Source organism: Callorhinus ursinus, unplaced genomic scaffold (genome assembly GCF_003265705.2).
Source record: "Callorhinus ursinus isolate GAN/ISIS: 27379988/994484 unplaced genomic scaffold, GSC_fseal_2.0 scaffold4, whole genome shotgun sequence".
NCBI lineage: Eukaryota > Metazoa > Chordata > Mammalia > Carnivora > Otariidae > Callorhinus > Callorhinus ursinus.
In genome coordinates this window covers 15,656,058-15,669,761 of record NW_027397066.1, presented here as the reverse complement: position 1 = coordinate 15,669,761, position 13,704 = coordinate 15,656,058, and positions in this window count along the sequence as shown.

Sequence of the window (13,704 nt, the reverse complement as noted above, 5' to 3'; positions counted from 1 at the left end):
CCCAACAGCCACCAAGAACCTGAGGTGTCCTCTCAGTCCTCTCGGTTTTTTGGTTCAGGTTGATCTTAAGGGAGAGAGCTAGCAGTCATGCTAGGTCAGGAACCGGAAAAAGAGCCATAGAACATTATGTTTTTCCAAATATAAAGTCAGTATCCTACAGAGCTGTTTTGATATATGAGCGAGAGGAATGACTTTTTGTTTTCTTTCATAAAGGATTTTTTAAGAACTTGGTCTCATGGGGTCCTATTTACTATGAGGTATTTTCCAGCACTCAGGTTTCAAATTACATAAAATTTTGCTTGTATTTTGCTTTTACTAATTGATAGAAGAATAAACATAATTAAAAAGGTCCTGGGGCACCTGGATGGCTCAACTGGCTCAGTGTCTGACTCTTGATTTCAGCTCAGGTCATGATCTCAGGGTCCTGAGTTCAAGCCATGCATAGGGCTCCCAGCTCAATGTGGGGTCTGCTTAAGATTCTTACCCTCTCCCTCTGTCCCTCCTCTACACCCCCTCCACTTGTACTCTCTCAAAAAAAAATTAAAAAGTTCTGACATTTTAACAGTAATGTTCATGTGTTTGAGATCATGATTTAGTATATACATTCATTTGTTCATGCAAGCACCATATATTTTTACTGATTTTATTGTTGTCTATAAATAAACTATTTGAATGGTATTAAATTCCTTCTCACATTGGAAGTATGAAAAGCAATGTAATTCAGTAAAAACAATTCATGACAATGTAATTATCCAAATGATATCTTACACAAAACTCTATGTTACTGGGTGCCTGGGTGGCTCAGTTGGTTAAGTGTCAGCCTTCAGTTCAGGTCATGATCCCAGGATCCTGCTCAGCAGGCAGTCTGCTTCTCCCTCTGCCCCTCCCTTCCACTTGTGTGTGCACACTCTCTCTTGCAAAAATAAATAAATAAAATATTAAAAAAAACCCTCTATGTTACTACTCCTATTACAAGTACAAAGAAGTCTGTGGAATTGTCATAATGATTAATATAGTCTATGTTTAACATAAAAGGTTGTATATATGAAAAGAGAATGTAGCAAATAAATAAAATACATGGCAATTCCATTCTCTTAACTTTGAGTAGTTCTTTTCATTTATTTTCAAAGTATCTGAGGAAATTTATATTCTTCCCTACTCCAAATACTTTCTTTAAATAGGTTATTGAGAGGAAATGGAATTTATTTTTAAATATTTTCTATATACATTTGATATTTGATTCATTATTCAATCCCATTCCATCATTAGTGGAGTTTCAACAGGGTAAATGTTAGTGAGGGGTTTGTAATAAGCAGTTTGGTTATCATCTGGCTGTTTATTTATAGACCAGGGACTTTAATATGGAAAGTCAGAAATAAAAACTGTCCTTTTCCAAAAATAAAAATCTAAAAGTATAGTGAACATTTAACTCAAATAAAGTGGGACGCCTGCTTGGCTCAGTTGGTTAAGTGCCTGCCTTCTGCTCAGGTCATGATCCCAGGGTCCTGGAATGGAGCCCCACGTGGGGCTCCTTGCTCCTCAGGGAGCCTGCTTCTCCCTCTGCTGCTCCCCCTGCTGTGCTCTCCCTCTCTTCCTCTGACAAATAAATAAAATCTTAAAAAAAAAATAAATTCAAGTAAAGTAACATTTTTTTTCTAATTCTTTTGCAGTTTAAAATGAAAAATAGGAAAAATATAAGCTTCATCATGGAGGCTTTTTCTTATTGATTTGGGAAATCTTTATTGAATGGCATCTGTGTACAAGGCCCTCTGCTAAATCCTACGAGGAAAAAAATCAGGAAGGCCTGATTCTCCCTTCATGAAACTTACTGTCTTTTGTGAGAGAAATAAGCATTTGACCAAAAGGTGATGGGAAAATTAGAGAGAGCTCTCTTTCAGACTGACAAGGCAGGTAAGGCTTCACCAAGGAACTGGCACCTGAGCTGAGTTCTGAAGGAATACTTGCTCTCAGTTGGAGAATTTACTCAATGCCAATAGGTCCCTTCTAATACTCAGATTCTCTGCTCTTATTAGCCCTAAGCAATAAAATAAGCATGGTAATATTTATCTTTGGAACCCCTTTTAAATGTAGTCTTTCTCACTTACGGATTAATATTCCACCTTGCTTGGTTTTGCCTTCCTCCCTCTCCACCCACCCCACTCTCATGTTTCTAGACTCAATCCTCCCCCATCCCATTTCCTACCACTGACAGCCACTTCCAGGTACTAATGTTTGATGTAATGGCAGAACATGATGTCTTACTCCATCTCCCTCAGGTAGTGGCATTTAGCAGAGACTCTTAAGGAAAGTCTCTTAATCCCAAGGTCTTCCACTTTGTTGGAAACACCTGAAACAGTCTGGCAAGTATGTGCTAGAGAATTTTAGGTAGCAGTCATTACTGGACTGTTTCTTGACCGTCCAGGTCTTCTTCTATCTACTTCACCATCATTGTAAGAAAATGTACAATTCAGTAGTCTTAGAAATTATTAAAAGTTGAATAAAAAGTGACCAGATCTTTATTCACTCCCTACCTTGTGATGTGGATAACAAGAGACCTTTCTGTAATCTGATTCCATTTAGACAGGCAGGGGGAGAGACATGTTAAAATTAGAACAAAAAGTTTGGTGACTCAAAAACATTACCTAAATTTTTTTGTTGGATTAAAACATAGCAGTCACTTTAAAATCAGTTGAAAAGTTCAGAAAAGTAGCAGTCTTAGTACTGTGAGGTCATAATAGTGTTAGGTGTTTGAAAAACAGAAACATACTATAACCAGCTCATTTCCTTTTTAATCCTTTCTTGGGCCCCAGAATTCAGAATTTTTTTTTTAAAGCTTAAATAGTCCTTGATTTAAACACACACACACACACACACACACACACACACACGCACACAGAAGCACACACACACACACACACACACAATTTTGAAGTCCTTTCTTTCTGAGTAGTAGGACTCTTACTTTCTCTTCCCTATGTCACCCATTGCTATTCAACTCACCAGCATTTATGAATTGATTATATCTGATTATCTGTGATGAATTTTCAGATTTAATTCAGCCTTCACAATATGGGGTCTGCTCTTGTCCTGCTCTGTCCTGGATATCCAGTTCAATCCTCCAGGGTGAAGTTTTAGAGCAGCGGTGATATTTTTGTGTGAGAATAAGTCTAAGAAGTTGGAGAGATATTTACAGAGATAAGTTAGGTTGCACAAGAACTGGACTTCAAGAATGTTCTAGTGACCTCAAAGATGACTACAAAAAGTCCATGAATTCACTGACTTCTCCAGTCCTGGAACCAACATAGTGCATGGATAAAAACAGAGAATTCAAATCCATGTTCAGAAACTTCTTTTGCCACATACTAGGTGTCCTTGGGCTGGAATGCTCAATCCTCCTAAGACTCAGTTTCGATTTTTTTTTTCTCAGCCTTATCACCTATATTAGAATCCTAAAAAAATTGGGCTGGTTTAATCAGACCAGGAAAAATAAGTTTTAATCATTTCACTATTTATAATTCTTTGAGCTGTAAGACTATGTTTAAAAAAATCATTAAATTTTTTGGGCAAACATGATGTAACATAGTTCATAGTCAACTTGTAAAAACCTTGGGAAAAAATTACTCTTTAGGAAAGTGGTAACCCAAGAGATGCATATTAAAGAAATGAGGCCAAGTATCCTAGATCTCCTCAATGTAAAGTATAATAATCAGTAAGAAAGACTTGTATAATTTGATCCTTCTCTAGAACTACTTTAAGTTATACCCAGCATAACCATGCAAACTGCTGCTGATGAATTTCTTGCTTATTTAATAATGCAGAACAATCTTTCATGACTTCCTTCAACAGTCAGATCAATCACATGCCACTCACACACCTATCCTATCACTTGACTCTGCACAAAACCAATTTTAAGAAATGAACTCGTGGGCGCCTGGGTGGCTCAGTTGGTTAAGCGACTGCCTTTGGCTCAGGTCATGATCCTGGAGTCCTGGGATCAAGTCCCGCATCAGGCTCCCTGCTCAGCGGGGAGTCTGCTTCTCCCTCTGACCCTCTTGGATCTCATGCTCTCTCTCTCTCTCTATCTCATTCTCTCTCTCAAATAAATAAATAAAAAAATCTTAAAAAAAAAACTAACCTTTCTATTTAAAAAAAAAAAGAAATGAACTCGTTGACAGGCACACACACATATTCATGTATACACTAATTTTGTTTGAAAGCAAAAAGTTAAAGACTAGATCTGGTTCTGTCGAATTTTGGCTTGAAATGAAACATGAAATGACCTTGTCACTATAAAAGCATGTGTGTCATATACCATACATTTAAACTACTTAGCATTTAATGGAAAATTAAATTCTCCATTATTCCTGATCTTTCTAATTCTTTTATAAATGCTAACAGACAGGGCATTCAAGAATGGCATGTATGTACTCAGACCATTTCCCTGGTATTTTCATTTTGCTTGTATTCAAAGATAAATGCTTTAGAATAAAACTCAGCATACAAAAAGAAGCTTTTCCTAAACATTGAAACAACTCAGAGGGCCATGCGAAATCTTGAGACTGCCTCCACAGCAATTTCTGGGCAACGCTTTGAAGACCATAAACATGTATTGGTATTTCCCACATAACCCAAAGGCTAGTATTTACCATCAGTTAACAAGAAAAGACCCCAAACCACATATTATATTTTATAACTTTTCAATGTTCGCTGTAAATGAGAAGCAGAGTTCTATTTCATGCAAGAATGGTGTGTGCCCAAGCTGAACCCTTGCCAGAATTTGAAGGCTAGATTGGCTGGAGCACAAATCTGCCTTCTGCTTTCTTTTCTATTAAACGGAAGATTAAATGAATAGGTGTAATTGTAAATGTTGTCAACAGTATTTGTGCTGTATTTTTAAGATACAGTAGCACTGTCATTTGAGTGATTTATCTTCTAATTATTTGTCAAAACGATGTGAGTAAATATCATGCTCCATTATGGGTTTCATGTAAATAGCCTAATTAGCCCCATTCTGCCTCCAAAGGGCATCTCCACAGAGCTTCTGGATTCTGAAGAGAGACAAGCTTTCCCTTTTGCCTCTTAATGAAAAGGCTACTTCTTTCTCTTTCATCCTTCATGAGATTTATGGGCTTTAACTTCCAGCCCATAGGGTAGAAGATCAGGCTACATGCCTTCATTTATTCTTGAAAGTTATGGCACATCCTCTGTTCTAACTGCCTCACCCTTCAGGATGCCATAGGTGGGGTCACATAACTTGGTATTAACATTTGGAAATGGCTTTTACCTTTTGGGTCATTTTAATGGTGTCATTTCAGTCAGTTACCCATTTGGAATATTTCTTAGCTGTCTGGAGAAAATACTCTTTCTGCACTGTTAAAAAAATAATTATTTTGCTTTTGATATAATTAATATATTTTGTTTGCATAAAGTTTCTACTCAATTATTATTATTATTATTTGTTCCTGTAGTGGGTATAAGGACAGGGTAGTATCAGTCGAGAATTGACTGAGTCGAGTTTCATGAGAAAAGATCCATATAATCCATGGCCTTAAACACTTCAGTGAATTATTCTGAGAGACCTAGTGTAGATCTGTAGAATCAAGTAAGACAGTGTCATGAAGAATTACTAGTGGGCCTTTATAAGCTATGTCAGATTAAAGTCTTTAAACCTATCAAACACACATTCTCCTTTTAGCATGTGAAGTCATTTAAAATCGGTTTGTAATTCGAAATATATTCCTATCACACAGAAGGATTATTATGATGTTTCTCTACCCCTTCATATACTTACACAAATCAAAAAGACCAAAAGTTAGTAAGCCATAACGGGAAAGACAGACATCAGCCCTCCAGGTAGAATCCCGCCTTCCTCCCACTCTGGTGTGTGTCTCTCAATTCAAAGCAAAATCAGGGGATCAGGGGTTCTTATTAGACATATTTTAACTGTTATTTTAGGGCAGGCCATGTCTCTCAGACAGGCTTGAAGCTGTAGATTGAAAAATAGCATTAAGTCAGCTATTTATTTGAATAATTTAGGCACCTTTATTCTGAGTTTGTCTTAATCTAAATTGCCTCCAGCTAAAAGTTGGCTTATCCCTTTGTGTAAAGCCAAATTATCACAGCCCCGAACCCAAGAATCTTTTAAACTCTTTTTTTTTTTTCCAAAGTCAACCAGAGGAGGGACAGTCTTAGCAAAAAGGTCCCTTAGCAATGCAAATGTTAATTTTCTGGACAGAGCAAGAGCAATGTAAACAAAACAATAAAAACAAAAGAAAATACCAGTGAAATCTTTGGGCTTCATCATCCTTTGGAGGGCTTTGAAAGGTAACAGGACTTATTCCAGTTCAGCAGGAATTTGTTTATTCTGCTTATCTCTGGTCAGAACTAACAGTCTTAATGGTTTTGAAGAGCCTTAACTGGTTCTGGGTTGATGTGGTCATTTGCAGATTAATTGTACCCTTTTGCAAATGATCATATTTCCACATTATCATTTGTGACATACACACTGTAGGTTGTTACAAGATTTGCAGTCTAGTGAAATAAATGCCATCTACTTTTAAATCCTCGAAGCATATTGTCATAGCATCAAGCAAACATATGTGAATGCCTTTTCAAGTTTTGCTACTCATTGACAGATATCTTTGGATATCCATGGGCAGCACAGGCAAAAACCACACACAAATTAAAATGAACCATAATTCCAGATTTTTATGGCATTCTCTTCAATTTGAAATTTCACAAAGTTTAAACAAATGAATATAAAGAAATGGAAAATACAGTGAAATTCAGTACTGAGGAAACAGATTGAATGGACGGGAACATTTTGTTTGCATGTAGTTAAACACATGTAATTGGTTCTTGAAGTGAAGGATCCAATAATTGCAAAATCCTTGGGTCCTACTGCTCTGCAACTGCTAACAATTTGACCCTTAATGACGAGATTCAAAAAAAAAATAAAACAACAAAACAGTATTGTAGAAAAACGGTTCAAACTCTTGACGACTCATTTTATTTACTTGGGGAGCTTTAAAAACTCTACTAGTACCTGAGCCCCAATAGGTGCCAATGAAATCGAATATCTGGGGTCCAGAATTTGGTTTTAAAAGCTGCCCAGGTGATTCTAATGCTCAACCAGAGTTGGGAACCAAAATTGTGGACCGATGGTTTTTATGTATTAGTTTATCTTAAGTCACTTGGAAGGCTGGTTAAAATATAGTCTGTTGTGCCTCAACCCTAGGGTTTTTGATTCAATAGATCTTTGATAGGGCCCAAGAATTTGTATTTTTAACAGGCTCCCAGGTGATGCTAAATGCTGTTACTGCCACTGTTCCAAGTATCACATTTTGAAAACCACTGCTATACATAATGCTGTCTCGTCTGACCCAAAATACACATAGTACCTAGGTATAGTAATCATATATATTTTGGTTGGTTGGGAAACTCTCCCTTCCGCCCCCAAAAAAAGGTGTAACAGGATGTACATGCAACTTTAAATCAAGAATGTGTTTTTGGTCATTATAATAACTGGACACTTTACAGTATTGAACAGAGAATGCATTTGTTTACTGAAAGTGAATTTATTGGGTGCCTGGGTGGCTCAGTTGGTTAAGCGTCTGCCTTCGCTCGGGTCACGATCTCAGGGTCCTGGGATTGAATCCTGCATCAGGCTCCCTGCTCAGTGGGGAGCCTGCTTCTCCCTCTGCCCTTCCCCTCTGCTCGTGATCTCTCTCTTTCTCTTTCAAAATAAATAAATAAAATCTTTAAAAAAATAAAGGGAATTTATTCTTATCTAAGAATGATCAAAGAATCATGAGATAATCTGAATTATCTTCCAGGAAAAAGGAAGAACTTTCTCCACTTACTCAATTTTAAGGTATAGTAGGGAATAATGTTGCTTTATAATTTTAGTCCATGAGTTCTGTTTGTTCATCACATTGACTACACAAACATGAATTTAATAATAATAAGAAAAGAATATGTGAGTTCACTAAATGGAAGGTTAACATTAGGTCTACATAGGTCAAGGAGAGTAAACAGGAGTATCAGCAATCACTTCTATCAGTGATTTCCAAGTTTGGGCTTTTTTTCCTTCTCTGATGGAAGAATTTTCAAGCATACTATCCCCATCTTTTGTTCAAGATGTTGAGCTGTTTTAGGTTTAAATTACCCTTGCAAATCAGTTCCAGAATAATCCTCAAGGGTCTCTGATTGGCCCAACTTGCTCATTCCTGTACCAATTATTATTATACACAGTGCTCTCCATAGCCAGGCCTGAGTCCCCCAAGTTGGGGGAAAGTTTTAGCCCTAACTGACTCACAAGAAAGAAGAGATTCTTTTAACAGTAGCACGGTGAAGCAAAAGGTTGCAGGACAGGTAAAAATATCTATCTATCTATCTATCTATCTATCTATCTATCTATCTATCTATCTATCATCTCTCTATCTATCATCTATCCAACTAGTCATTGCTGTCCACACTATGTTAGTACTTAGTAATTACTCAATAAAATTGGATGGATAAGTGAGTCATTTGTAAGTATTTCTTCTTTATTTGCAGTAAATTGCTCCCAGATCTTTTTTATGACAGTCTCATGGTACAGCTTTTAATGTTGAACCTCAGGTTTTTAATTTCTCATATTGCAAAAACATTTCAACAATTAGTATGTAAGATTAAGCAATAGGGACATCTGCATGGCTCAGTCAGTTAAGCATCTGCCTTCGGCTCAGGTCATGAACCCAGGGTGCTGGGATCGAGCCCTGCGTCGGGCTCCCTGCTCATCAGGAAGTCTGCTTCTCCCTCTCCCTTTGCCCCCTGCTTGTGCTCTCTCTCTCTCAATTAAGTAAATAAATAAAAATCTAAAAAAAAAAAAAAGATTAAGCAATAGATGCTTCCCAAGGATACCTTATAAATCTGGAAATCTTAATTTGCTTAATTTCTCCAGCACACTTCTACTTGCCTCTTTTTCAAAGATGTGTATAATATTATATATGTGTTTTATTTTTTTTTAATTTTATTTATTCATTTGAGAGAGAGCAAGAGAGAGATCATGAGCAGGGGGAGGGACAGAGGGAGACAGAGGGAGACCGAGAAGCAGGGGAGCCCAAGGTGAGGCTCCATCCCAGGATCCAGGCCTGGATCATGACCTGAGCCGAAGGCTGACGCTTAACCAGACGCTTAAGCCACCCAGGTGCCCCAGATTATATATGTTTTTTAAAATGGCAGTTGAAGACAGAATTTTACAGACCTTCCAATCTGGGAAGGGAATGAGAGGGAAGATAGAAGGTGATTTCATAGATTTTTGTCCTTTGTGTAAAAGTGTGCCATGATTGAGCCTCCATTTATAATGAGAATTAGTGGTATGGAGAAACTAGAAAGTGTTTGAGCAAGAACCAGTTGGGGTTATTTAGAGGTCTTTGAAAACTTACTGATGACTTTTTCTCAGTAGTTAACAAAATCTTCCTAATAAACTGCTTGGTTAGTCTCTACTGGATAGATCAGAGCTTGTGTATAGTTTTGCACTGCTGGTAGAGAGGATCAGGACCATGCTCTTAAACAGCCACTCCTAAAATTGGATTATTGATGTAATTAAAAATTTGACCAAAGCTTGAACCTATATTCTAACTGTGACATTGAGATGAAAAGAATGATCTTTAACTGTATGTAAATAGAAGGGGTTAAAATTTACTTGCTCTTAGGAGTGTATGTACACGGTTGTTTCTTTCTGAATTTGGGGGGGTGGACTTGACTTGATTTAGGTGGTTAGGGAATGGAATAATGGATCAAAGATATAGGGATGATATTGAGAACAATTATTTTACCTCTGATTATACTTTCAGTATTAGTTTGCTAGGGCTTCTCTAACAAAATAGCATAGACGGGGTGACTTGAACAACAGAAATTTGTTTTCTCATGATTCCAGAGGCTAGAAGATCAAGGTATGGCCAGGTTTGGCTTCTGTGTAGGCTTTTCCTTGGCTGCTCTCTTACTCATGCTCCCATGGCTGTTCCTGTGTATGTGTTGTGTCTATCCTAGTCTCCTCACTGGTCATAGTAGATTAGAAACCACATCTATGATATCTTAATCACTTCTTTAAGTGCCCTGTCTCCTGGTTGTCACATTCTGAGGGACTGAGGTGGTGGGGGAGTACATTAACACATGAATTTTGGAAGAACACAATTGATCCCATAACACTTTCTAATTTCTAATGACCCTAGTTCTGATGGGTTCTAGAAAGAGCTACTTGTACTTGCTTCAGATATGATATTTGGCAAATTAGCATCTTCTTTTTACTGATGAACACACGCGGACTTCAGAAGTTAAGAGTCTTGTCCAAGGTCACTAGATGAACAAGGACCTTAACTTCTATTAGAATTCAGGGTTTTCTGTAACTGTTTTTTTCTACTCCATCACCATGCCACTTTTTGATGTTTTATTACAACTAGAGGAATAACAACACTGAAATGGAAAATAAGGATGGAAAAGAATTGGGTAGGACAGAATTAATCCTGCCACACGGAAGGTCACTTCGGATGAGAATGGCACCAGATATATATGGATGTATGCACAGAAAACTCAATACTGACAGTAGGATACAGCCTTCTCACATGACTGAGTGCACTGGGTCCTGTTTGACCAAGAAAACAGTTGACTTTATTGATTTTATAAGACTTCAAAAATTGGTCAATAGTTCCAATGTGGTTAATTTACTACAACTCTGTTGGCCAAAAAACCCACAAAAAACAAAGTCTAATTCAAAAGCTTGGTCACATCTCAAATCTCAAATTACTAAATTAATCAATATTTAATTGTCTCTTTATGATTAGCACCATCTTTTTGGTCTAGTACATTTAAAAATAACAACAAAAATAAATATGGAAAGAAAAGAGGTCCCTGACTGTACTCAGTTCACATATGGGCTGCTATATTATTCATAACACATTTTAGGCTCTGCTTCATTTAATATGTTCTCTGTGTACACTTGCTAAATAAAAAGTGATATCTTGAAAAAGCAGAAGTTCAGATTTACTAAGTAGTGTATAGCACAGCAAGCAGAAACCATTTCAGGTTGGGACTGTTAGGAAGAACTTTCTCCTGTGTTATTCATATTAAAATTCCTAAACTTCAGGAACCTTGGATAATCCAACACGAAAGAAGATGAATTGATTAGATCAGATTGCTTTCAGGTGACTCCTTTCTTGTTGTTGTTTTGTTGTTCTTGGAAGAGATAAACTAACCAAAGAAATGGGGGAGATTTCAATATTTTTTTCTTCAACTCATCTTTAGCTTTTAGAAATACAACACATTTGTAAAGAGGGATGAATCCTGGCTTTTATGAAATGAAGCATAGTAGCATAAAACAGGAAAATCATGAGAAATTAAGATATAAATTCTGAAGCAGGTCAAGGGATAGATAATAGATTCCAAGCTTAGACACTAAACTTACAGTTTCCAAGCTGGACTCCGGGAAGGACAGAGCAGGTTATGAAGCACAGGCCCAAAAGGAACAATATTCCTTGCTGCAATCAGAGAAAGAGAGTAGAGTAATTACGTGCATATGTTTGTGCTTTACAGCATTCTGATACTAATCAGTGTGTATTTTTATATATGTAAATACCAGATCAATGGAAAACCCTCCTTGTGTGTATTTAGCTTCATGCACCTCTTTGGTTAGATACATAGATAAATATACACAGAGAAGTTAATTGAATATGAATGAGAATCTAGGTTAAAGTAACATGGATCAAAAACTGGCTGCCACAGGTTTGGAATTCAAGCACTCATGCCTACAAGTTGTAGCATTTTTCTCACTATGTTATTGAAATTGGGAGTTGGTCCAAAGCATAAACAGTAAAGGACTGAATTACTGCAACGTGATATACTCAGAGATACTCCTAAGGCCACCCAGAAGCTCCTGTTGACAGAGGTATCAACCCCCTTACGAGCCCAACTAGTCCCAAATGGCTCATATGAGCAGGGTGACCCACCCTCGCTACCTCCTTTCTCTGGACAACTTGAGGTTAGGACGCTAACACAGGGGGATCCACTTCAGGCTAATGTACTGGAATAGTGCTCCAGAAGTCTGAGTAGAAAAGAGTCCACAAATCTGTATGTCTTATCTTCACAAACCCCTGTGTTTTATCCTCCTTCCTCAAAAAAACAATTTGGTAGTCTGATGTCTAATTTTCTTTTTCTCACATTTGATATTCTGTTTTTTTCTTCCCCTTTCTCTCTCTCTCCTACACATTTTTGCAATGATCAAATTCATAATGAGAATGTAAGCCAGAACACTCAGAAAGGGATCTTTCTCACCAACCACTCCTACATTAGAACCACATGAAATAACACTTTTGCACAGACGGTGAAGACCATTTAGTAGGATGTGCGGGATTTTGGATGGCTGAGCTCATTCACTGACGGGCTGCGATGATTTAGCGACTTCATTGCACTTTGAATGTTGCTTCTTTGGGGTTATTTCACGGGGTTGAACTCATTAGTTTTGTCAGTTACTTTGGAAGTATGTGCACAAAACCTGTTTCACATTGTGGGTAGGCCTCCGGAAATAGTCCTTCATAACTCTAATTTGGAAAACAATTTTGAAAATTTAACACAAAATGTGTGCCATATTTCTTTAACATGATAATGATTAATCTGAAAATAAACATGGATTTTTATAAGTGTGTTCTTTTCCATAGTTTAATGTAACCAACAGCAAAAGTGCTTCATTACCTTTTTCTCTATCCTTCTCCATTCCCTCAAATATCATCAGGCTTTTATTCAATGATTTGGAGGAAATGTGAACTTGGTTGGCTTATAAAATAGGTCTCAATTTTGAAATAAAGTTGATCAACATAATTTTTAAAAACCCAACTATTTAAATATATATATACGTATATATATATTAACATAAGCAACAACATCATATTTTAGTGATTTAAAAAATTGACTTGATTTAAGCTATAAAAATTCCTTGGTGATGTAGCTACTACCGTTTATGAATATGACTTAGCTTATAGCACATTTTCACCTTTTCAAGGATTTTACTCTCTCTCTTGACTTGAACTCATGCTATAAAAGAAGAAACAAGACATTGTGCAAAGAACAGGAGGTTTGGAATTTAGCAGTCCCGAAAAAAGTAATGAAGCTTACTTAGCTGGACTTTCCTAATTAGAAAAAATGGAGATACCTTCAATTGTTTTTAAAGATTAGAAATAATACAGTAAAATGTCTAACATAGGGCCTGGCTTGTAGTGTTTGAACTTGTAGTTTCTCTATAACTGGTAGTATTCCTTAGCTATTGTTTTCCACCATGTTTTCTACATACCACCTAGATATATGCTATATGATATAGGAATTTTTGCCAAATGTGTTCATTGTTATCTGTTATTTTTAACATCTTTATCGAAATATCTTTGATATATAAAAATTGTATCTATTTAAGGTGGACAGCGTGATGGTTTTGAGGTATGTATACATTGTGAAATGATCAACACAACCAAGCTAAAGAATCTACCCATCACCTCTACATAGTTACCACCTATGTATGTGTGTGCCTGGGTCTGTGTACATGTTGTGTGGTAGAAGATTCAATTTAAGATCTATCTTTTTAGCAAATTCTGAGTATGCAGTACATTATTGTTAACTAGCATCACAATGCTTTACATTAGAATCCCAGAACTTATTCATCTTATACCTGAAAGTTGTCCC